Consider the following 27104-nt stretch of genomic DNA (forward strand, 5'->3'; position numbering starts at 1 on the left):
AATATCAATCAATCTGCTTTCAAACATATCAGAAAGCTGAGCCAAGTCTAGCAACACTGCGTACCAGCTCCTATCTGACCAAAGATACATGTGTGAACCCAGGCAAGACAGGAAAAGCTGCCCAGTCAACTTGTAAATGTATTAAGTTTTGAGATGGTTTTCTTGCTAGTGCAATAGCTAGCAGGTACAGATGCTATAATTTTCTTTCAGAAAATACACATTAGCAAAATAAATATATGAAATACTTGTATTTATTAATAAATGTAGATAATATATACAATATATACATTGCTTGAGTGTGGAAATGAATGAAAGTATGATGGAAAATATTTCATTGAAATAAAAATTATGAGAAATGAGGAAGATGTGATAAAATTACAATAGAAATTTACCATAGATTAATGAGTGGAAGATATAGATAATTAATTTTATTTTAAGCATTGTAAAACTATTATTAAATTAAAATAGAATAATAGTGATTTTTTTTCATTTTTATATTGATAGAAATCTTATTTAAACAAAAGGACCTTATAAATCTCTTGTATTGACTAAAAGAAAACTAATTTTCTCAGAAGCAGATAAAGATATTTTGAAAGCAGCTATTCTGCCCTTCATTGTTAGCAATATGAACATTTGAGAATTTTAAATTATGATTGAAACTTGAAACAAAGTAACTATGATATTTTGGAATTAATATTGTTGGTGTCAGGGAATGTTTGTTCTCATTTAATGTTCTCTGTAGATTTGGGAGTTATAGAAGAATCCTTAAAATAAAGAAATCTCATGAACCATGGATTGAAACTTAAATAAGAGAAACAGCACAAGTTTGATAGTGGTAGTATAAGAAATAAAATTGTATTAAAGATAATTTCACCAGACACTTTTAAAAGGTGATGATGATGTTATTCTGATATAGACATAAAATGCAGCAAAAAGATGAAAATTGTAATTATAGCAATTTCTAGAACAAAAATTACTAAATATTTTATCTTGACTGTGAGGTTCATAAATATTGTGACACATGTTTTCTCTATTTCTCAGGAACATAAAGAGAAGGGTTTTCTGTTAACTTCTTGCTAGAATATTTGGAATTAAACGTGTACTCTTGTATTTGTCCTGCAGCTGCAGAATTTCCTACTGTGAGATAGGTGATGGCTTGTGCATACAAATAGGAAGCAGAGTCTGTGAGATATAGTCCCTCTTTACATATACTATTCCACAGGATATTATCCTTGTTCTAGTTAGAATTACAGAATAGTACATCTAGAAGTATTTTAAGGATACTCTAATCTCAGATCTTCATGTAAAGCAAAGGTCTTTATGTTTTCCTGTGATATAGAGGTAGTGCACGTATAAATGCATCAGGATTTTTGTCATCTTGTCACTTTAATATGTGATTTGTACATGCCAAAGTAAAGATGCTTTATAGAACATACATAGACATTTCTTTCCATCTTCAACAGGAAAGAAAATATACCCAGAATGGTCAAATCTTTAAAAATTATAGAAAAATAAGTTTTAAATGAAATTTGGAAACAAATTTATAAACAAATAAAAGGATATAAAGGTAGTAGTAAATATTTTTTAAAATGACTTATACTAGAAAACTTTTGACTAATATAAACCTATAACATACCATGTAAATGATTACAGAATTTATTAAGCAAATATCATAATCTTACATGGATTTAAATCTGTGAATTTTTCTAAATATGAGAAATAATCTTATTGTAAACTGAAATTATTTAGGAATGCAAACACAAACATCTTTGTTATGAACTCTCAACCAAATAATTTAAACTTACTCATTTGTAAATGACTTTTGTATCATAAAATGTGTATGATTCCATAAAATGAGATGGATTCTGAATGAGTTGTTTTTTGATCTGTCCATCACATTTGTGCCTTTGAGAAAGAGACAGTTTTCCCTGATAGTTAAGATCTGGCCTCCGGTCTCTTATCAACTGGGTTTTGGTGTTGAGCTGGACTAATCCTCAGAGATAGGCCTTGGTGTTCTATTAAACATAAACAATATTACATAATGTCACTTAATATCAACACCAGATAAGACCATTCTGCAACCTGATGGATCAAGACAAAATCACTCCATAATCATATCTGAACACAGACAACACATAAGCACAGTCCCTAACAAAAAAATTTCAAATATTCTCCTCCCTCAGCTAACATGAGTGACTTCTTTACCAGTTACAGTTTTAACCTTTACCTGGACTACCACCCTCCTAAGTAAGATTTATTAAGATAGTCATAGTATTATTTATACTTCCTGATAGTCTCCTGTACAGAGATAAACCCTTCCCAAAATTACAGAACACAAGCACAAATCTCATAATTAGTCCTTTTAAACACCCTCTTGCTTAGATGGTCCTTGGTTTCCAATGGTCTGCCTTTTCCTTTGCTGCAATTAGCAATAATCATAACTTGTTCAAATACAGGTGTGTTTCTAGTGGTCTTTAGATGGAAGGCATGCATACCCTGACTAGATCACTGATATATCTGCATGTAGGCAGATATAAATAACTACTCACCCCACAGTAACATTTTAATTGACTCATTACTTATTTTGTGTAATTATAAAAATAAGTAATAAAATAAACTTTAAAAATGTTATTATTCCTTCCATGTGTTTCTATGGATCAGTCACAACTCTGATGTTGTCTCCCCATAGTGTTTTCTCCAAATCACTCCTTTTAAAGAAATCTATAATAAATTCTGTTTGTCTTTGCATAAATCATCTCGGCCCACCCGTAGGTTATCAGCAGACAGTTTTTACACACACCAATAGCTTGTTGCATCTTCCTGCCTGAGGGTGTTCTTTTTCTATTAGAGGGTGCCCAGTGGGTGCCAGAGATGGCTGGAGGTTGCTGAGTAAGGGAGGGGCTACTAAAGCAAAGATGAAACCTCTCACCAATTTGGGATGGAAGTTAGTAGATAATTCTAGCTGTCTCTGCCTTCACTGAAACAATTCTGAAAGACGTTCTCTTTAGTCCTTCAGAGTGTTCCTATCAGGATTGAGCTGCAGTAACCACTTGCTCAACATTAATGCTTTCTTTATTAACCTTCTTTTCTTTTCTGTCTCACTTTCTCGACCTCTTACCTTTCATGCTGTCATTGATCGCCTCCTGAGTGAATTACATGCATCTAAATGTTTTGTAAGAACTTAGTGAGCAGTCACTCTGGTGGGAATTGGATCACTTCTCATCTGTATGGTAATAACTGGTTGCTGATGGAATCCCTACTTGGTATGATTATTAAAACTTTTGTTGCTTTCATAGCATTGGAATAAGGTGCATACCTTAAGAAATCTCTCCAACACTTGAAAGTTAAGAGGTCAATAATAATTCTTGTAATTAGTTATACAATTAGGGACTGAATTGACTTTTATTATCCACCAAAAACAACTTTTATTATCCACCAAAAACAACTTGAGGGAAAAGCAAGAAAGGTTTTAGTTAGTCAACTATCAACTCAGGACACGATGGAGAAGACAGAGAGCCTTTATGGCAATATATAAAGAAATTCTTGTTTCCTGTAATTAGAAGGCAGATTTCTATTGGTAATAAAAACCAATATTTAGTTATAAAGTTACAAAGGAATTTGTATTCACCATTCTAGCAAGACTCTTATGTAGGTAGGGGTCAGAAAATTATAGCCTATAGGTCAAATTCAGCCTGCCATCTGTTTTTTTTTTAAATAAAGTTTTATGTGAACACAATCATTACCACTCATTGACCTGTTTTATATGACTGATTTCACTCTACATGAAGCTAAACAGTTACAACAGAGACCATATGGTCTGTGTAGCTGAAAACATTAATTATCTAGCCGTTTTTAATAATGTTTACTGATTCCCATCTTACTCTTTAATCTGGACTTTAATCAGGACCCTGATAGGAAAGAATAGAAATCCTGAGATCTGTTATGAGGAAATTTGAGAAGATCAATATACATTTTTTAAATTTCCAGATTGCTGTGTACCCTCTTGCTTGAGGAGAGAAGACCTTCTGTTTTTTGGAGACTTAGCAGAGAGCTAACTTTAGGCAGATGCTTCATAGTGTAATTCTTGAGCCACTTGAATAACTAGGGTCAGATCTCAGCATAACCTAGGCAAGTCAGAATTTTCTTGTTATAAACAAAAATGGAACATCTACCAAAAGACACTACGTACCTGATTAATATGCTATAGTGGGGACCAGGGTGACATGACCAAGAATAAGTCACTAGACAGACTCCGGTGTCTAGTATTGAAGTTGTGCCCAAAGAAGACAAAACAAAAAACATTTACTACCCTTTTGGCTTCCTATTTTTCCCAAAATATAATTTGATTACAAAGGAGAAAAAGTAAACTTCAATATGCTCTCTGGAAGCTTAAATACTCAAGGGGAATTATGAAATAGCTTTTCCCATCCTCAGTCTTCTTCATATTATTTTTGTAAGAACTATAGAGAGTGAGAAACAGTCTTATATTCAAGGGTTTAGAGACTCGAGGGATAATAGATAATGTCAGTAAGATCATAGATATTAACAGGTTCCCCATTCTGTGGGATGAGAGCTATGATACATGATAAGTAAAGCCAAGTAGAAACCTCTGAAGCTGTCCTCTGTCATCCAAGATGAAAACAAAAGGCAATATCACATCCCAGAGAGCAGAGGCAGGTGGAATTTAATGAGACTATTGAAGACCTCTATGTTAAGGAAGTGATGGTCACAATCATACCTTTGATTAATTCTCTAGTATGACCCTTGAAAAATAGGGTGGATAGTTCTTGGATATTATTGTAGTCTACTGTGGACTTAACCAAGTAGTAGACCCAATCCCAGTAACTGAGCCACAGTATCATTGCTAGAGGAGTGAAATAAGGCCTCAACTACATAAGATTTGGTGAATGAGTCCTGTCTTATTTCAAGTATAAAAGGGGATCACAAACTGTTCACAGTCACAGGGGATAGACACATGATTCATTTATAGATTCTCTCCAGGGTTATGTTACCTGTCCTAACCTCTGTTATAATGGTATATAAAGAGGTCTGGGACACCTTGCCATTCTATAGAACCACTATATTGGTGATATTACGCTAATTAGACAGAATGAGAAACAGATGGCTAGTTCACTGGGTACCTTGGTAAGACACATGCATTTTACAGGGTGAAAGATAAACTCTGTGAAGATGCAGGATAATGACCTATCAGTAGATTTAAGGCGTCTGGTGATCAAGAGCATTCAAGTATATACTCTCCAACACTACAGACAAATAGATGCATCTTGTATCCTTTTTTTTTTTTTTTTTTTTGAGTTGGAGTCTCACTCTGTCATCCAGGCTGGAGTGCAGTGGCATGCTCATGGCCAGCTCAGCCTCGACCTGTTGGGTTCTCAGGTAATCCTTCTGCCTCAGCCTTCCAAGTAGCTGGAACTGCAGGCATGCACCACCACACCTGGCTAATTTTTTTATTTGTAGAGATGAGAACTCACCAAGTTGCCCAGGCTGGTCTTCAACCCTTGGGTTCTGGCAATACTCTCCCCTCCACCTCCCAAAGTTCTAGGATTACAGGCATGAGCTGCTGTGCCCTTATTGCAATGACAGAAACACTGTACCAAGTGAGCTTCTTTGGTATAGGAGGTGAAACATCACTTACCTAGAAAACATAAGCTGTAAGCTTAGAGTTGAACCTGAAGCAAGAAAGTTCTCTAAGAAGATCTAGGTCATAGTGCAAGCAACCATGCCAATGAAGTCATCCAATTTAAAAACGTCTGTAGTAACAGAAGTTTTGGTGACTGAAAAATATGCTAAGTGGAGCTATGGCAAGGCTTTGTGCAATAGTCAAAATTCAGGACTTTGAGATTCTAGAGCAAAGTTATGCCAGCCTCAGCAGAGAATAGTGTGTCTTTTAGGAAGTATCTTTTTGCAAGTTATTGGTAGACACTAAACACTAAACACGTGACCCCAGGATACTAAGTAACTACGTATCTAAAATGATAGTCATAAGCTGGATTTTGTTAGCCCCACCAAATAACAAATTTTTCAATACTCATACATTTTAAATGAAACATCCAAGATTGAACCTAGACAGGACTAGACAGCACAAGTAAGCTGCAAGATCAGGTAGATCAAACCATGTATCACTCCTCGTTTGTATCAGTACTGCCCTTTTCCTGGCTTGCAACTATTGTTTTATGAGAGTCAGATATCACCAAATGAAAGAGGAAAACCCCAAGTTTGTTTTACAGATGTCTCAACTTATATGTGGATGCAAGCTAATAATAGATGGGTAGAGACATGAGTGGTGCTCCTGGGTGGAAGGCGGCAGGAAGATGCAGGAAGCTATTGGTGTATGTAGGAATTGTCTGCTGTTACCCATCAGGTGGGCTGAACTGAAATGGGCAAAGACTACCAGGATTCATGCACTTAGGTTGGAAAGAAACGTGGCCCTGAGTTGAGAATGTTTATAGATGCCTGACAGGTAGCCAGTGGCATGATCATCTTCTCAAGGGCCTGACAGCAAAAGGATTAGTAGATCAGAGACAAAGAAATCTGAGGTAGATGCATGTCTATAAACACATGGAAATAGATGTGAAGTGTGAAGTTTTGCATTAGTCATTGGAAAGCATTCATCAGGGAAGAATCACTGAGTAATCAAACAGACAAAATGACTTGGCCAGATGAAGTTACCCAGGCTTCATAATTGGCCTTGCTAGAATTATCATGATGGGCAACTGTATATAATGACCACTGTAGCAGAAATGAGGACTACACCTAGGCCCAAAAGTATGGACTCTCTCTTGCCAAGATCAATATAGCCATTGTGGCCTCTAGATTTTCTATTTTCAGCAACAGTCTTATTGGTTTTTGACTCTAGATCATTTTAACAGAATCAATCAAAATATAAATATGCATAGTCTCCAAATTATCAATTTCACTTCTGGAAATATTCCAGGAAAATACTTATGTATTTATGCAAAACTTGAATGGCATGTATGTTTGACATATGGTACATGCAAATCAAGTTGTCCCAAAGTGATTCAGGGGTATTTACAGTTTAATTTTTTTTAATTTATTTTTTCCTTTCTCCTTCTTTCCTTTTCTTTTGTCTTACTTCTATTGTTTTGCACTTTGTTTTTTTATTGATAAAGACAAAACCAAAAACTTTTAAAGCATATGAGGCTTGGTAGGTTATCCTAGATTAATTAAATACAATAGAATTTTAGGTACTCTTCTTTTATCTTTATACGTGCTGCTGAAAATTTATACCAAGAGAGATGAATACTTAGAAAACTTTATTTCCTAATGCTGTAGTGACTCTTTCTGGGGTAGAGTACTGCAGGAAAACACATTTTCATGATACTTTCAGGAAAATACATTACATAAAATGGGTTTGTGAGAAAAAAAAATGAATGATTTTAACCCAGTGCCTTGGAAAGTAGTTAAGAAACCCCTGAGAAAGTAGATGTAATTGTAGGTTTAACTTTGCTTGAAAGGAGTTTTTCAAATGGAACCAACATTTACCTTCAATAAGAAAGGGAACTGAAACTCATAGAAAAGTGTGTAATTATAAATATTAAATCAGGAAGATACCTAAAAGATCATTTGATCTAAAAGTTTTATTTTGTAAATGATAAAACTACAATCTATTTGCTTAAGTCAAACCACAACTATCCCCTGGTCCTATGTTCTTCACCAGGCTACGATCGCCACTCCCTTCTGATTTTAATGCAGTTTCTATAACAAACCAGTCTTTGTAAATCTCCTTCCCTTGCTTCTGATACTTTATTTAATTTATTAAATAAAGTTCTATGAAATTTATTCTATTACAAAATGCGATTCATATTTAAATATTTTGTCTAAGAATGGACTTTTAGTTTTAGAAATCATACATAAAATAGAAATTTTGTCCCTTTTTGTTTCCTGGAATATAAGAAAAATTAGGTTTATTGAAAAAAGTAAGAAGATTTGAAGAAATTCATTAGCTTGTTTATTATGTCCCTGTTTTCTGTGTCAGGAAAAAAAAATTGCATACTATTATTTAGCAATTCTCAGATCTGATAGCCTAAGATTTTCCTCTGGATTCATAGCAGAAATTTCAACAGCAATAGCTTATTTAATGGTGAACTTTATATTTTCTTTGTGGATTACCCATTAGATGGCAATGTTATCATACATATTTGGAGCTTTGAATCAACTATGCAATACTGAGAAAAATAGTATTGCTTTTTTATTTCCATGTTTCTAAAATAAGATTTATGATGGAATGCTACCTTGTAGTTTAAGGGTGATTATGTGCAAGAGAATGTTCCTGTGTGGGTACGTACATGCTGTGATTGAAAGTCATTCTGTGACATTTATTCATCTTATACAAGGCCTCAAATGCTTCTATCCTTTTAAACTATAACTCAAATAGTTGACTCAGCCTTAGTAATTTTTTCATAAAATTTGGTCAGCTCATGGAGAGATATAGAAGCGTGAATTACAATTTATGGCAATTATTCCACTCAATGTAGATAAAAAAATCTTTCATTGTAATTATTTAAAAATAAAAACAAAAGACAGCAAATTTTAAAAATAGAGTAGTTGTAAAGTTTCACTGAAAATAGTTCTTGGCTACTGTGAATTATGTGGTCTTTAGGACAACACCTGGTTTCTCTGACTTCAGAAAGGGTACCACTCAAAATGCAATCTATTGATCAACACTTTGATTACCTACATCAACAACGCCAGCAACATCTGGAAACATTAGAAATGCAAATTCTCAGGTGACACTCAAAACTTCTGTGGGTGAGACCTAACAATCTGTGAGTTAACAAACACTCCAGAAGATTCTTGTGCCCATTCAAGTTTGAGAAACTTTGCCTTAGATTTCCACTTGAGATTAGAGATTGGACTACATAACTGACTCCAGTCATTTACAACAGTTAAGTTAAATATCTTGTTAATTTTAAGTGAATAAGGAAGAAATAATGACAATGAATAAATAAAATTAGTGTGATTTTACCATCTAACTGATTAGGTTACATTTTAATACGTCAGAGGCATAAAAAGATAAAATATTCTTTCAATAAAGTGTAATTATATTATATGTATATATTTTGATTATAAAAAATTAGTAGGGTAATTAAATTATTCTTAATTATGCTTTCTTTTTTAATAACTTTATTTTACTATAGAGATGGGGGGTACAAGTAAGGATTAGGTATGTAAGTAATCTATGTGCAGGTGAAGTTTGGGCCTCTGACTAGTCCTCACTTCCCGTTCTTTAGAACTAGTTACCCATTGTGTTGTTACATTTCCCCCCTTCTCCTCCCCAGCAATGTCCCATGACTGCCAATTCCTCCCTTGTTCTATTGAGATTAATGTTCAGGTTCCACTTATGAGTGACAACATGTGGTATTTGGTTATTTGTTTCTGTGATAGATCACTAAGGATGATTTTCTCCAACTCCCAATTTGCTGTGAAGTTCATGATTTTGTCTTTCTTTATAGCCAATAATATTCCATTGTGTATATGTACCACATTATTTAGTCCACTTTCAATGGGCAGTAGGGTTGGTTCCATGGTTTTACTAATGTGAATAGTGCAGCAATAAATATGCATGTGCAAGTGTGTTTTTTGTAGAACGGTTTATGTTCCTCTGGGTATATTTCCAGAAGGAGGATTGCAGGATCATATAGGTCAATTTCTAGTTTCTTTAGAAAACGCTACACTATTTTCCGTAGATGTTGAACTAGTTTGCACTCCCACCAACAGTGTAGAAGTCCCCTTTGCACAGCAGCTGAGCCAGCATCTGTTGTTTCTTGATGTATTAATGATGGCCATCCTTACTGAAGTTAGCTGGTATCTCAATGTATTTTTGATCTGCATTTCTCTGATGATTAGAGAGGTTGAGCCTTTTTTCATGTGTCTGTTAGCTGCTTGTATGTCTTCCTTTGAGAAGTGTCTAGTCATGTCCTCAGCCCATTTTTAAATAGGGCTGTTTGTTTTTTTCCTTTCAGCTCATTTGAATTTATTGTAGATCCTGAATGTTATGCCTTTGCAGATACACAATTCGCAAGGGTTTTTTTTTTTCCCCCATTCTGTATGTTGTTTTCTCGCTCTCTTGATGGTTTATTTTGCTGTGCAAAAGCTTTTTGTTTTGATAAGATCCCATTTGTCTATCTTATCTTTTATGGCATTAATTAAAATATTAAAAGTAAGCCTGTTTTATAAAATCAACAAATATTTATTGAGTCCATGTTATATACAAGTAACTAAGTGATAAACTTATGTCAGCTCTGCCACTTTTGTGAGCCATCCAGTCAACACTGATAAAATCTCTTTTCCCTTTTTAGTGATGTCAGATTCAGCCCTGCTTAGAAACACATTAGATAGAGGGAGTAAGTTCTCAAAATTAGAGATTAGTCAGGAAGTATTTTCAACTGAAGACAAGCTGTGGAAACAAAACAAAACAAAAAAACAGAGCTGAGAACACACTATCCTGAGGGGATACCAAGTGCCAAGTGGGAAAACTTGAGCTTAGTTTTCACATACAGTTGTCACTAAGAGCCTTGGTGGCAATATTCAGAATTTCAATATAGCACACAACTCAAGAGCAAGGCTTTCTTAATCTGTTTAATTTGTCACTGTATACCAAGGGACTGACACACAGCAAGTCCTCTCAAAATCCGTTTTGGTTAAATGACTGAAACTAAGGAAGACAGTGGAATAGATTCAAGAACGTGGGTGAAAGCAACAAAAGTAAGATGTTCTTTTGAGCTAAAATTGCTCGCTTATTTTTGCACTTTTATGTATAAGCATTATAGATTAATAAAAAGTTTGACTTTTAAAGAAGTATGTTTCAAAACATCAACAAAAAAAGAAAAAAAAATTAAAATATTTAAGCTACTTTTAGTAGCATTGAAAACATAAACTACCTAGGAAGAAATCTAATGAATGAAGTACAAGACATCTTAGAAAATATTATAAAACTTTACTGAAGTACATTCAAGACTATATTCATAAATTGATAAACAATATTTAAAGAAAATTATTGTTTTCCTAATTCAGTATTTGGTCAAATGCAATTAAAAACAATAACAAGTTTTTGTGGAAATTTGAAAACTGTATCTAAAAATTTACATAGAAAACAAATGAACCAAGAATGACTGAGAGATTCATAGAGAAATGGAGCAATATAAATGAACCCACCTGGCTAAATATAAAGTATCATTATAAAGGTAAACAATTAATATATTGTAGTATTGACTCAGGGCAAGACAGATAGATTCACAAACAGAATAAAAATCAGTAATAGGTTTTTGGAAATACATATTTGGAATTTGATTAAAACAGCTGATTTTGCATAATATTATGCAGTGGATAGACTCTTTATTAGCAATTATTAGAACAATTATTTGTTCATAAAAAAGAAAAATAAAACAACTATTAACTTATGCTAGAGACAAAAATCAATATCCTCTTAATTACAAAATTATATGGGTACAATCAAATTATAAAGCTTTGAGAAGACAGTAGAAGAATATGTCTTTATGGTCTCATGGCTAGAAAGGATTTATTTAAAAGCTATAAAACCGAAAACCATGCAGACATTGTTTTTTTTTTCACTTTTAAATCTTTTTATTTTAAAATTGTTGGGTACAGTTCAAGGTTAGGTATACAAATATTCATTGTGCAGTTACCCTTGTTGATGAGGTATGCCCCCCCCTTCCCCTGGCAGATTCCCACTACCCCCACCAGATTCCCAGTACTCCCTACCACTCACCACCCCTGCAGTTTCCTGTTACTGTCAATCCTTTTCTTATGGTATTACGATAGTTGTTCAAGGTTCACTTATGAGTAAGAACATGTGATGCTCAGTTCCTGGTTTCTGTTAAAGATCACAGTATTATAGACTCTAAGTCCATCAATGTTGCTGTGAAGTTCATGATTTTGTTCTTTTTTTTGACTGCGTAATATTCCATTGTGTATGTGTACCACATTTTTTTAATCCAGTCCTCTTTTGATGGGCAGCACAGTTGGTTCCATGTTCTTGCTATTGTGAACAATGCTGCAATAAACATACGTGTACATATATCTTTTTTATAGAGTGATTTGAGTCCTTCCGGGTATATTTCCAGTAGGGGTATTGCGGAATCATATGAAAGGTCAATTTTTAGAGCTTTTAGGAATTGCCACACTGTTTTCCACAGAGGCTGTACTAGTTAACACTCCCACCAACAGTGTAGAAATTTTTTCTTTTTGCCACATCTGCTTTTTGGCAGCATCTGATATTTTTTGAGTTATTGATGATGGCTATTCTGACTGGAGTTGGATGGTATCCCAATGTAGTTTTAATTTGAATTTCTTTGATGACTAGTGAGACTGAACATTTTTTCATGTATCTGTTGGCTGCACATCGGTTGTCTTTTTTTGATAACTGTCTATTCATATCTTTTGCCCACTTTGTGATGGGGCTGTTTGATTTTCTTCTTTTCAGTACATTTGATTTCCTTGTAGATCCTAGATGTTAGGCCTTTGTCAGACATAGAGTTGGCAAATATTTTTTTCCCAGTCTGTGTGCTCTCTTCCTGCTCTCTTGATGGTTTCTTTGACTTTGCAGAAGCTTGTCAGTTTGATAAGGTCCCACATGTCTATCTTATCTCTTATGGCATGGGCACTTGGAGTTTTGATCAGGAATTGGTTGCCAGTTCCAATATCCATAACAATGTCTCCTGCATTTTCTAAACTTCTTATTTTTGAGGTTTTACATTTAGATCCATTTAGAGTTGATTTTTGTGTATGGGGATAGGTAGGGGTCCAGTTTCGAACTTTTGCATGTGGCCAGCCAGTTTTCCCAGCACGATTTACTGAATAGGTTCTCCTCTTCCTAGTGGTTGGTGGTGGAGGCTTTGTCGAAGATGAGTTGGTTGAGAAATTGAGGTTTTGCTTCTGGAATCTCAATTCTATTTCATTGGTCTATATGCCAGGCTGTTTTCATTATTGTAGATTTTAATAAAGTTTAAAGTCTGGGAGTGTGATATCTCCTGCCTTTTTTTTTATTTTTTTTTGCTTAGGATTGTTTTGGCTATTGATGGTCATTTATGTTTCCATATGAATAATTCTGGTATTGTTGTTTCTAGGTCTTAGAAGAATGTTGCTGGTAATTTGATGGTATTGTGTTAAATCTGTAGATTGCCTTAGATAGAATGAACATCTTAGCAATGTTAATTCTTCCAATCCATGAGTATGGAATATTTTTCCATTTGTTTGTTTTATCTTTGATTTCTTTGAGCAGTGTTTTGTAGTTTTCATTGTAAAAGTCTTTCATGTGTCTGGATAGAAAGATGCTAAGGTATTTCATTTTTTGTGTGGCTATTGTGAATGGAATTATGTTTTTTATTTGGGTTTCTGTTTGTTTATGATTGGCGTATAAATGCAATTATATTTGCACATTTATTTTATACTGAGACTGTGCCAAATTTCTTTATTAGTGCAAGGAGGCTTTTGACAGAGTCTCTTGGATTTTCAAGGTATAGAATCATGATGTCTGCAAAGAGGGATAACTTGATTTCCTCTTTTCCTATTTGGATACTCCTGATCACCCTCTCTTCTCTGATTGCTCTAACTAGATCTTCCAAAACTATGTGGAAGAGAAGAGGTGAGAGTGGGCATCCTTGTCCTGTTCCAGTTTTCAGGAGAAATGGTTTCAATTTTTGTCTGTGTAGAGGTATGCTGACCATGGGTTTCTAGTAGATGGCTCTTACTGTTCGAGGGTTTTTATCAATAAGCAGTGCTGAATTTTATCAAAAACTTTTATCTGCATCTAATGATATTATCATGTGGTTCTTGTTTTTATGTCTGCTAATGTATTTAATTACATTTGTGGTCTTATGAATATTGAACCAATCTTGTATCCCAGGGATGAAGCCTACTTGGTTGTGGTGGATGATTTTTGATATATGTTGTTACATCTGGTTTGCCAGGATCTTGTTGAGAATTTTAGCATCTATGTTCATTAAGGATTGTAGTTCTCTTTCTTTGTTGATCCTGGCTTGGGTATCAATGTGATGTTAGCTTCATAAAATGATTTGGGAAGATTTCCATCTTTCTCAGTTGCCTGGAATACTTTCAACAGGATTGGTATCAGTTCCTCAATGTATGTTTTGCAGAATTCTGCTGGAAAGTCATCTGGTCTAGGGCACTTTTTTTGTAGGTAGTTTTCTTATGACATAGTCAATTCTCTGGATTGTTATTGGTCTATAAAGGGTCTCGATGTCATGCTGTTTTAACCAGGGGAAGTTGTGTGATGTCAGAAAGTCCTCCATTTCCTTTAGGTTTTCAAGTTTATTTCCATACAAGTGTGTATAATAGTCTCTGATAATCTTTTGTATTTCTTCAAAGTCAATTGTGACTTCATATTTGTGTTTCTTATTGAGTTTATTTGGGCTATTTCTCTCTTTTTCTTGGTCAGTCTAGCTAGGGGACCATCAATCTTGTTTACCTTTTCAAAGAAACAGCTTTTTGTTTCGTGTGTGTGTGTGTGTGTGTGTGTGTGTGTGTGTGTGATCTTATTGACTTCTATTTCCTAGACTTGGGCTTTTATTTTGGTGATCTAGATTCTTCTGCTGAAGTTAGGGCTTTGGTGATCTTGCTTTTCCAGCTTCCTTAGGTGACTTGTTAATATGTGTTCTTTCCATTTTCTTCATGTGTGTTTTTAGAGATATGAATTCCTCTCTTACTACTGCTTTCATGGCATTCCAGAGTTTTTGGTAAGATGTTTCTTTATTTTCATTTGCTTCCAGGTACCTTTCAATCTCTGTTTTGATTTCCATGTTGACCCAAGAGTTGCTTAGCATCATGCTGTTTAGTGTCGATGTCTTTGTGGGGTTTGGGGGTTAGTGTCCATGTGTTTGTTGGTGCTGATATTTATTTTTATTCCACTGTGGTCTGAGAAGTTGCATGGCAAAATTTCAATCTTTTGAAACTTGTTTATGTTTGATTTATGGCCAAGAATGTGGTCAATCTTAGAGTACATTCTATTTGATGATGAGTAGAATGTATATTCTGTGACTTTGGGTGGAGTTTTCTGTGGTATCAATTAAGTCCATTTGGTCAAGAGTCACATTGAGGCTCTGGATCTCTTTGCTGATTTTTTGTCTGGATGATCTGTCTAGGGTTGGTGGTAGGGGTATTAAAGTCCCCAGCTATGATAGTGTGAGAGTCAATCTCCTTTATAAGTTTGCCTAGTAGCTGCTTTACAAATGTTGGTGCTCCTATGTTGGATTCATATATGTTTAGGATGGATGTTTCTTGTTGATGGATTGAAACTTTATAATTATATAGTGATCTTTTGTATCTTTTTAAATTTTTGATAGCTTAAAGCATATTTTGCCTGATATTAAGATCACAACTCCTGCTTTCTTTTGTGCTTCATTCACCTGAAATTTTGAATCCTATCCTCTTACTTTGAGTCTGTGAGTGTCCTTTCTGGTGAGGTGAGTCTCTTGGAGACAACATATTGTTGCATCATGATATGTTATCCATTTTGCCATTCTATGTCTTCTCAGGGGTGCGTTTAGTCCACTCACTTTCAGGCTAATTATTGAAATGTGAGAGTTTATCCCTGTTATGTGGTTGTTATAGAGTTGTTGTTGTTCCTGTTTGTTTGTTGTCTTTCTTTTGATTTGAGAGTTGATTCATATGTGTTTTCAATATTTTTCCTGCACTCTTGTGCAGAATACTGTTGCTCTTTTTCCCCTTTCTTCTGTGTTTAATATTTTCTTGAGTGTTTCTTGTACAGCTGGTCTAGAGGCAGTGTAAGTTCTTAGGGACTGAATATCTGAGAAAGATTTGAATTCTCCCTCACTGTTGAAGTTTAGCTTAGCTGGGTAGGTTATTCTTGGTTGAAATTGTTTATCTTTGAGAACTTTGAAGATTGGGCTCTGGTCTCTCCTAGCCTGAAGTGTTTCTGTAGAAAAATCTGCTGCTATTCTAATTGGTCTTCCCCGGTATGTAGTCTGACCTTTTTCTCTTGCTGTCTTTAGGACTTTTTCTTTTATAACTACTTTGGTTAGATTAATTACTTTGTGTCTAGGAGTTGGTCTTGTCAACTGCTGTCTTACAGGGGTTCTTTGAATCTCTTGTATTTGAACAGTCACATCACTGATGAGATGAGGAAAGTTTTCTTGAATAATTTTGTGGCATGTTTATTCCAGCATGGTCTCTGCCTTTCTTTCTGCCTTAGGAATTCCAATTACTCTTAGTTTCGGCCTCTTGGAATAATCACTTATATCTTAAAGATTTTGTTCTATCTTTTAAAGGTTCTTTTCTATGTTTTTGACAGTTTGAGTTAGTTCTATATTTTGGTCCTCAGGCTCTGAGATTCTTTCTTCTGCTTGACTAATTCTGCTTTCCATGCTTATCAGTATGCTATTTATTTCATTCAGAGTGTTCTTTACTGCTGTTATCTCTGTTATCATATTCTTCCTATTTTCCTCTTGTCTCTCCTCAATTCTTTTTATTCTCTCTATTAATGTCTTGATATCTAGGTTTGTAGCTTGAGACCAGTCATTCTGGGGGCTCTTAAATGTTTGAGCTCTGAAATCTGTTTTCTCAGTGTCTGACCTCCCAGGAGTCTGTGTGAGACTCCTTTTCTTCATTTGTGTAGATTTTCCTCCCTCCCAACTTATGTCCCCCCTCTTCTTTAATTCTGTTGTTCACTGATGGCAGGATTGCTTTTACTTCTGCTTGCTCTATCTCCTATTCTTCCTTATGTGGATCCTCTGGTTTTGTTCAATTCTGAAGCTGGACTATGAGTTGAGGATGGACTTTTTGCAGTTTTGAGATTTAACTGAGGGGGGAGTTGTGATTTAAAATCTATCTGCAGATTCCAGTATCCACCGACAGGTGTATGGGCACCCTGGAATCCACTTCCCACTGCCTTACAATCTGTCTATGTAGTAAAGGTATAGGTTTGCTCCCTGGAAGCAAAATGAGGTAAGAAAAAGGAAAATAAAGGAAAAACGAAGGAGTGGGAGGAAAGGAAGGTGAAGAGAGACAAAAGTAAGGGGGAAAACAGACAGACATACCAACTAACAAATGAAAAGAGACACAAAGACAGAAAAGAGTAAAAAAAAATCTAAAACATACAGATAATCATACAAACACACAGTCCAAGAAAAACCTGCCTATTGTTGTACTCTTCCCATACACAAACAGGAATTCTAAAGAATAGAAAAAAATTAGTAAAATAACAAAAACAAAGTACAAAAATGCTATAAAAAACAGTAAGAAAGAGAAAAAAACTGAAACCAAAAACAAACAAAAATCAGCAAAACATACAAAAAATAAAAACAAGAAGCCAAACTCACTCTGAGGTTGTTCCTGTAAGGCTAAGGTCCTTTTAGCTCTGATCTCTAGTCCCTGCCCTCTGCTCTCAGTGCAGGCAGATAAGGTTGCTCACAGTTTGGGTCAGATACCCCAGGCCTACTTTGGAAGGAGGGTGGATCAGACCTGGACTTACGTGGCTTCTGTCAAGTTTGCCACTCAGACCTGACCTGTCTGTGTCTGATCCAGCATGGAGGAGGGACTTCTGTCTCTCTTAGATTGATGAGATTACATTAGCACCCAAGTTGGAGGTTGGGTGGAGCTGGTCTGAGCGGGGCAGGGCAATGCAAGTCTCTGCCTGGTCCTGAGACAGAGAAAATGGCTCCAGTTGGCATTTCCTCACTTGACAATGAGCTCCTCTCTGGCTCTCCCCAATCCTCTCTCTCCACTGTTCAGATCTGGGGCTCCAGCTGATCCCCTATAACAGGTGATTGTGTGGGTCAGGTGCCAGGTGATGAGAATCAGCTGGTTTGGGCAGGCTTTTCTCAGGAGCATCCCCATGAACAACAGCAGATGGTTTTGCCTGCCTGCACTCCAATCTAAGGGGTTGGGTGCTTGCAGTCTCCCTCAGAGGGGAACCCTGGGTACCTGAACCTGAGTCTCCCCTTAGTTGGACTTTTACGCTACCACCAGGCCATGCCTACTCATGCAGAGTCTTTATGGACACTTGCTTTTGTGGAGACTCTCACAGTCTGACCTGTCCGGTCACCATCCTAGCAAATTTTTTTTCCAGTAATTGCTTTAAAATGAAGAAATTAAGTTCATATAGAAACAGCAAAAGAACCAAAACAAAAAACCATTAATTAAGAAAACATATTTTTGGTTATATAAGAGATATAAATAACAATAACATAAATCATGTCTGTAACTCAACAAGAAAAATAATTAACAACCCAGTTAAAAGTCTTTCAGAGATACTTACACAGGGAGAAAAAAAATTGATAAATGTTTAAAGCTTAGTTTAATTAAACTATAAATCAGATACATTTTAAAAAGCCACAATAAGATGTCATTTCACACATTTACAAGACAGGCAAGAATTTTAAGAATCTGAGAATGTCAATTATTGAAAAAGATGTGGAATACCAGAGGTTAACAGACAGTTTCCAGTAATTCAATACGGTACAACAAACCTAGAAAACAATTTGATATTATATTATAAATTTGAAGTTAGGCAAAACAGTAATTCTACTTCTAAGAATATTACCTAGAGGAGTTCTTGCTATTTATATGCATTGGGATACCTGTTCAAGAATATCAATGGCCATTCATTAGCAGTCACCTAGGAAGAACATTATCTTCCATTAAAATAATTACTAAAAATTCCACCTATATCATAGGCTAGAGTATGATACATTGAAAATGAATGCATGACTGCTACATACAACTGCAAAACCTGATTTAAAATTTTACTTTTGACTGATAAATACAGATCATAGAGAATATAGGGAGCATAATTTGATTACATACCTATAACATTGAACTATATTTGAAAAATCATATAAAATTATGACGAAAGACAAAGAAATCATGATCACAAAAATTTTAAATGGTGGCTTTTTATCTCACTGAGAAAAGGCTGGATCAAACAAGGAAGAAAGGAGACTTCAAAATTATATAATATTTTACTTCTAAAACTGGGTTATATTAATTAAATTTCTATTCTTTTTACTGCTTATATGTTAGAGTCTTTTGTACCCACAGATAATTTAAGCAAAATAAAAATCTGACACTTTCATCTCACATCTGAAAGGTTTGTCTGGTGCTCCCACTTACAGGACACCTACTGCAGAATAATGTTCACCCATTTCCATCACAATTCCTGATGGCTCCCTGAAGACATATGTTTAAACAGATTGTAGAGTTTTGCAGCACTATATTCTTTTTTTGTGCATTCTTGTATAATTAATTGATCCTGATGAACCCCTTTCGAAGATATTTCATTTCTTTTCCTTCTCTTTAGCTCTCCTAAAAGACACACATTGGCATGAGACACACGATTATTCTCTTGTCCCTAATCCATTTTCTTTGATTTCTCCCTAAAACTTTCTAACAACTTATTTTTTTCAGTTGTATATACCCTCCTTAAAATTGCTACGCCCTTTAAATGTTATTTGTAAGAGACGTGTGTTCAAAACTAACTCAGTAGAGGACAGCCTTGTCAACACATGTTGCTGAAGAAATTCACATCCACAGAGAAAAAACAGAACTTCAACTTTAAGTCAGGCTCCTATACCAAAATGATAAAAATTAATACAAAATAGATAATGGGCTTCAGCATGAAACTATACAACTTTTAGATGAAGATCTTCAAGATCTGGGGCTAGGAAAAGAGTTTGTATGCTTTGCACCAAAAAGTACAATCTTTTAAAGGAAAAACTGATAAATTGAGCTTCACCAAAATTAAGAACTTTTGCCCTAAATAAGACTGTTAATAGAATGAAAAGATAAGCTACATAAAGAAATAAAACATCTGCAAACTACGTTTTAGACAAGGGACTGTTAAATAAAATTACATACACACACACACACACACACACACACACACACACACACACATACACACACATACACACATATATATAACCCAACAATAAAAAGCAAACAATCCAATTAGAAGATGGGCAAAACTTGTGTAAAGATATTTTATCAAAGAATATATACAGTAAGCAAATAAATATGTTTAAAGATAAGCAGTATTATTAAATATTAGGAAAATGAAAACTATGATAAAATATCACTATGTACTTATATGAAAGGCTGTAATTATTAGTTAGTATTAGTAAATATTAGTTAAATTAATTTTTGTCTAATGTTCATTGATAGTCCACTATAATATTCTCAACATACTAGGTTTGATCACTGCCCTGAGCATGGGAGACAGTTTTAATCAATTCACTCAACTGTACTACTGAGTTTAAAATATATTCCTGTAGTAAAAACGTGTTGTGCTAATTTTATCAAGGGAGACTCCTATATTCAACTACAGAGAGTGAGCCATTCACCCACATATTCTTTAAAATCAGATTAATTATCTCTGTCTCAACAAACATATATGCAGAAGATTCTGATTATGATGTATTTCCTCCATTTATTGCCTCTGGGAATGTGTCATCTTTCCTGACTTTTGCAGTCTCTCATCTTTCTGCCTATTCCATTGGTCCCAGTGATTTTGTTCCTTGTTTAAATTTACTCTTGAGCCCCTAGTGTTGTCTCTTATCATCACTATCAACCACTCTGCCTTATAAGATTCCGCTGTAAAACAGGACCACTCCCACCATTAACTCCACTCCAGTTTCCTACCACAAACAATTTTACTTGTTAGAGCCTTCTAACTTACTTTATATTTTCACAACTCAGTAACATGTTTATGCTGTTTACTTCTTTTCAAATTAGAGTTCTTTTTTTTTGCTTGAATTAGAGTACAGGTTACTATTTTTTGGAAGCGAAAGTGAAATTCTGAATTATATTTCCATGCTGATATTGTTAATGCATAGTATATACGTTAACTGAATTAGGCTTTATTTGTTTTCTCTTATGTATTTAGGGTATTCTGCCTTATTCCAAAGATAATTTAAATTGGTTCAGTCTTGTCTGAAATACTGATCTTTAGGGATACCATGATTTTTCAGAAAAGTTTAATCTGTGTTCCCAAGAGCTGACTTGAAATTAGCCTCATGTAACACAATCTATTATATGGATAACAGTAATGATTTTGCATATGCATATATATCCACTTTTTAATGTCACATATTAATAATATACCAAGCACAACTCATAACAAAATGAAAGCAAACCTCTTCAAAACGCACTTTTGTATTTCCCACAGAGACTAATTAGCTTTATTATACCAAGGCATTCCTGAAACTTATGTGAAAACGTTGAAAGATGGGTTATCAGAGAGAATTACTACTAATTCCCTCTGGATTTAATTATAGGATGTAGCTCAAAATACAAGGCAATGTGTGTGGAAGACAAGCAAATCTCTTTGGATTTGATTAGAAAATAGCCATGCCACATTTCCCCTCTTTGTATTTCACCTGGAAATCTTCCATTAATTTAGGAAAAAAAGCACACTATTTTTTTTTTCACAAAATGGATTTTACATGATACCTCACTAACCATAGTATTCAATAGTCACATGTCAGAACTGTGACTGAAGAAACAGAACTGCAATAAAACTGCAAACCAAAGGTTGATTTTTATAGTCAATTGCACATGTCTAAATCAACCACTGACACTTTCATTTCTGACATGCCTTAATTCTCCTTGTCAGTTATTCTTAAAATGCTGTATTTTCTTAACTTGGCTACTCATAGACATTAATACCAGGCCAAAAGTTCTTTAAAATATTAAGATATGTTATTTTCTAATAACCCAAACCTCACTGGTGAAGAATATTAGATCATTATCCACAACCTTTTCTTCCTATTGTTGTTCTCTTTATTTTCACATAAAATCAAGATTTCTTAAAACCACACAGTGAAGAATAGTCATATTCAAATATGCTTTTTCACCCATCAACTGCAGAATAGTCCAGTATACTATTCAGATAGCATAAATGTAAAAACTTGGAATAAAAATAATTTTGTGCATAAGATTTCAATGCTTCACTTTCTTTCTGGTTTTACTCTCCTCCTCCTCCTCCTCCTCTTCCTCCTCCTCCTCCTTTGTTCTAGCTTCCAAGAGACATATTATTTTGAGTTGAAAGAGCAATCATTTATTCCCATATTTATGGGTGGAAGAGTTAGCTGCAAATAAGTTGAACTAGATTTGATTCAAGGCCCCAGATTCCATGTTCCAGGGATGACTTCATTTGTTTCATATTTGCCTTGTTTTTCTTGATTCAGTGCCTATAAGGCAAGTAATATCCTTTTTTGTGTCCATCCTGAGACCCACGCTATCCAGGATGTATTCAGCTCAAGACTGACCATCAGATCATAAGATCCAAGTCACATCTCCGCTTGCAGAAGCACCATTACCTTCCATTAGCTAAAGAATATCGTATGACCAAGCTCAACATTAACACAAGAAGGAATTCTATTTCACTCTCAGTGAAAGAAAAAGGATAAGGAAAATTTACTAAAAAATAATTCAAATGACTGTTAGTGTGCATTTTATTTGTATTCTCTGCCTTTACTTTTATCTTTATAAATTATGGCTTTGCTTTAAGAATTTTATTTCATTTGACTTATTATTCAATCAAATTAATTTTTATTATATAGTATGATTTTAATTATCTATATTATGATTATAAATATGTAGCAACCTTTCAATGCTATTCATCTAAAGTGATTGCACTTTAATAAATTTTTTCCAAACGTTTTTCCTCTTCTATTTTTTCTTTCATTCATGAATGAATGTTATATTTATTTCAAGAATCACTTTCATGTAAGACAATTTACAATTTCATGAAAATATGCTTTGAACTAAGATAGCTTTGAAGATTTATGTGTGAGCTTGCCAATGTTTATTTTAGCATTCTCCTACTCTAAATTAATCTCGGATTGTGGCTTTTAGAATCTGTTCTATTCTATTCTTTCTTTCTATCTATCTATCTATCTATCATCTACCTATCATCTATTCCCATTCTCCTCACCCTATCTATAGGTTTTAACAAATAATAGCTGGGTATGACTTTTATAGACACAGTATGGTGATACAGTTCATAGTTATATGTGAACATTATATAATTTTATTTTTCTCTATTTTGAACATTAAATTGTACTCAAAATGTAAATAAAGTCCTTTATACATTCTGTTCAAAGTTTCTACCAGGGAAGAAGCTTGTAATCAAACAAATTCAAATTTATAGTTGTTTTCTGGGGTGATTATTTTTCTGTTTTTTGAAAGTAAGAGTCGCAAATATATCTTGTAGAGGGAGTTTCTAAGGTAAATGGCATTTTGTGCCTGGAAAATTTTATTCATAATGTGTCACTTTAATAGAGATTGCTCAGCTCATTGGTTTTTATTTGAGATGTTAGATGAACCATGTGTCTTTCAGTTCTTTCTCCTGATTTTTTAATACTGGTACAATATTGTTGATGAATCTTTTTCTGGATATGGAATATTGCATGAAATATTCTTATGCATCATGTATTTTGAAGATTCTTAAAAAGAGTTATACTTTCAGAACGTCTTTCTTTAATTAGAAAAACATCTAGAAAAACTATTTCTTGTGTGATGTCTATTTTTGATTGATTGAGTAGTTATTAAATATTTAGATGACTAACAAAGGGGAACATATAAATGTTATTGGTGATGTTTATTTCAGTTGCATTCTGATGAGAAAGTAAGAAGAAAACATGGTATTCAGAAATCTAGTTAACATCATTTCCTATTAGAGCAGATTTTTCCCAATATTGAAACAGATATTTGAGGAAGGAATTTTTGTTCTGTAGCTTGGGGATTTTAACACCACTTATAGCATGGCTCTTGTATTTTATGTAGTGTTCTAGCACCAACCCACAAAAACAGAAAAGAGATAGCTAACTGTTTCAGTTTCTAAATCTGAATACAATTTTGGTGTTAGAATATAGTCCCATAGAAAGGTATAACTTGTAAACTTGACAATATTGATAATTATTAGGAATAGAATGGTCTATGTCCCAATGTAAAATAGATTTGGTGATATAATATGAGGGCTAGAAGCAATGTCATCTTTCATAACTATAAAATGATATAATAAGAGGGTAAAAAACAATATCATCTTTCATAACTCTTAAATGTATTTTGGTCACAGCTTGCTACTATTATTTATTTCTCTCCTGTTATTTCTTTCTCTATTTCTCTCTCTTTCTTTCTCTCTCTCTCTCTCTCTCTCTCTCTGTCACACACACACACACACACACACACACACACACTATTTGCCTATTTTACTCAGTGGATGCTAAATTAGACAGACACATAAGAGAGTCATCCACATGCTGATGTTGACATTTGTTATTTCTATGTTCTGAAATTCCCAATTTATGTAAATTGGGCACTCCCACTTATATTTCAAAATTCTGCAGCGGAATCACTTCTTTCATGCTGTTTCCCTAATGATTATAGTATACTGAATGCATTAGTCTAAATTCAGTGTTGTTTCTGTGATACACATACTTTTATTGCTGCAAATATCAAACTAGATTTTATTCATTTGTGCATAAGTCCAGCTCAGGTGACTGTGCCTTGTTCCCCTTTGTTTTTCCAGCCCTAGGATTATGTTAGCCAAATGACAGTTATCAAATACACACCTGTTTAATGAAAATGATCTGATCCAATAAATGGGGACGGTTAAAATATTTTATTGTCAAACTAGGGTTTCCTAATGTTGTCATTATACTTAGACTTGTTTTCCCTGTATTGTAGGCATTATTCAGTTAACTGCTATAGTGGGAAGGTAGAAAGAAATGTCGTTGTAAAAACAAACAACTTAAAAAAAATTAAATGTATATATCTTGGCTACAGCTACAGTGTGTTTCTCCCAGAGGTAAACCAAAATATATAGAATTACTCAGCACTGAGAGATACATGGGACCAGTAAGACAACCCATGAATCACCAAATAAATGATAATATCCACAAAGTACAAGGAAGAAAAGAAAATCAATTGGTCTAGGGCAGAACTAGTCAGATTATCCTAGATTATGGCACAAACCATCAGCAGTCCCTGGACACTAGACAAATAGAGTGAGAGGAATTCAGGAGGTTTGTGCTCCTGCCACAGATTTTGAAGGTCCACTGAACCTCATGAGACTCCAGTCACTCATGGGAAACTGTCTTACCCACAACCATGCACTGCTGAAACCCACAAGGAGTGATCCAGGAAAACAACAACAAACGTTCTTAAAAGCTCCAGATGCCAATTACTGAGAATTCAGTTCTTGATTCAGACCACTTACTAGCTACTAGCCTCCTCAGAAAGGAACAGGCTGCAACAGCAAATTCCTCTGCAGCATACAGTTTCTGACTGGGTGGCTTGCCATGAGAGCACATGAGGAAGTTGGCTGAACTTTGACATTCTGAACACAGGTTATCTGAGGCAAGGGCAGGGGAGCTAGGTGGAACTCATTGCCATAGCAACCCTTCTTTCCCCATGAAAATTCAGATAAAAAGTTTTAAAAAAAAAAAAAGGAAAAGAAATAAAGAAAAGAAATGATCTCTATGAAAAAAAAATTTTTTTTTTGTAGCTTCTGCACAACATGGCAATATTACCTCAGTGGCTGGAGACACATTTCTAATCCCCAATAGTGCAGCCAATTGCATACACATGTAGGGAGCTTGAGTACTTTCCCCCCATCCCTACTGAAGGCTTAAGACATATGGAGAAGTTGGGTAGTCCCCTCAACCCTGCCCACTGCTTAGGTCCACTGAGTGTTTCCCACAGGTAACACAAACCAAGCAGAAAGACCACAGTACCATTGCAGGTTGCTCTCTTCCTGGCTAGAGATCAGCTGGCACAGTACTTTAAATCTAATATAATATCTCAGGATTGGGGAATATCTGATCCCAGACCCCAGCTAACACATTATCCAAGCCACCCCAGCTTAGGATGCCCTAGGCCTGTGTAGGTACTCAACACAGCACTACCACAGCTGGTAATTGAAAAACTCACCACAGCAAGGCTATATATAACCAAACAAACAATGCAGAGCCTATGTCAGCCCCTAGCAGCTTCAGGTAAAATGATATAGTCTACCTAAATAATAAGAACCCAGAAAGTAATTCTGACACGATGAACAAAACAAAACAAAACAGAGTTCTTGTTTTGTTTTGTTTTGTTTATCGTGTCAGAATTACTTTCTGAAGACCACACTAACTTTTCAACAATGGACACTAACCAAAATGAAATCCTTGAAATTCCAGAGATAAAGTTCAAAAGATTGATTATAGAATTTCTCAATAAGATTCATGAGAAAGTTGAAGCAACATAAAGAAATAAAAATATATATATATATATATTCAGGACATGAATGAAAAGATCTCTTCACCAAAGAGATAGATAGATACTTTAAAACAAAACAAAACAAAAACAAGCTGAGCTTCTGAAAATAAAAGGCTCATTTAGGGAAGTAAAAAATGCAGGAGAATGTTGGAACCATAGACCAGAACAGTTAGAAGAAAGGAACTCATAACTTGAAGACAAGTCTTTCAAATTAAGCCAATTGGACAACTACAATTAAAAAAAAAAAAGGATCAAGACAACAGAAAAACGTCTCCAAGAAATGTGGGTTTATGTAAAATGTCCAAACCTAAGAATTATAGGTGTTCCTGAGAAAGAAGAGAAAACAACCAGTTTGGAAAACTTATTTAAGGTATTAATTGAGAAAAACTTCCCTGATCTTGCCAGAGATTTAAACATCAAGAAGCTCAAAGAATCAGAAGAAAAGGTCATCTGCAAGGCATATAGCCATCAGGTTATGCAAAGTTAATGAAAAGAAATAATTTTAAGAGAAGTGAGACAAAAGCATCAAATAATGTACAAAGGTAAAATGTGTTAGGTTAATCAGACTTCTTAGTAGAAACCCTACACACCAGGAGGGTTGCACCCTGTCTTCGATCTCCTTGAACAGAATAACAGTCAACTGAGAATTTTTATCCCACAAAACTAAGTTTCATAAATGAAAAGGAAATAAAGTATCTCTCAGAGAAGCAAGTGCTGAGGAAATTGGTCACCACTAGACCGATTCTACCAGACATATTCAAAGAAGTTATAAATATGAATCAAAAAATATAGAATGCAGCAGA

This window comes from Carlito syrichta, unplaced genomic scaffold, assembly GCF_000164805.1.
Source record: "Carlito syrichta isolate Samal-C Ts95f unplaced genomic scaffold, Tarsius_syrichta-2.0.1 Scaffold303662, whole genome shotgun sequence".
Taxonomy (NCBI): domain Eukaryota; kingdom Metazoa; phylum Chordata; class Mammalia; order Primates; family Tarsiidae; genus Carlito; species Carlito syrichta.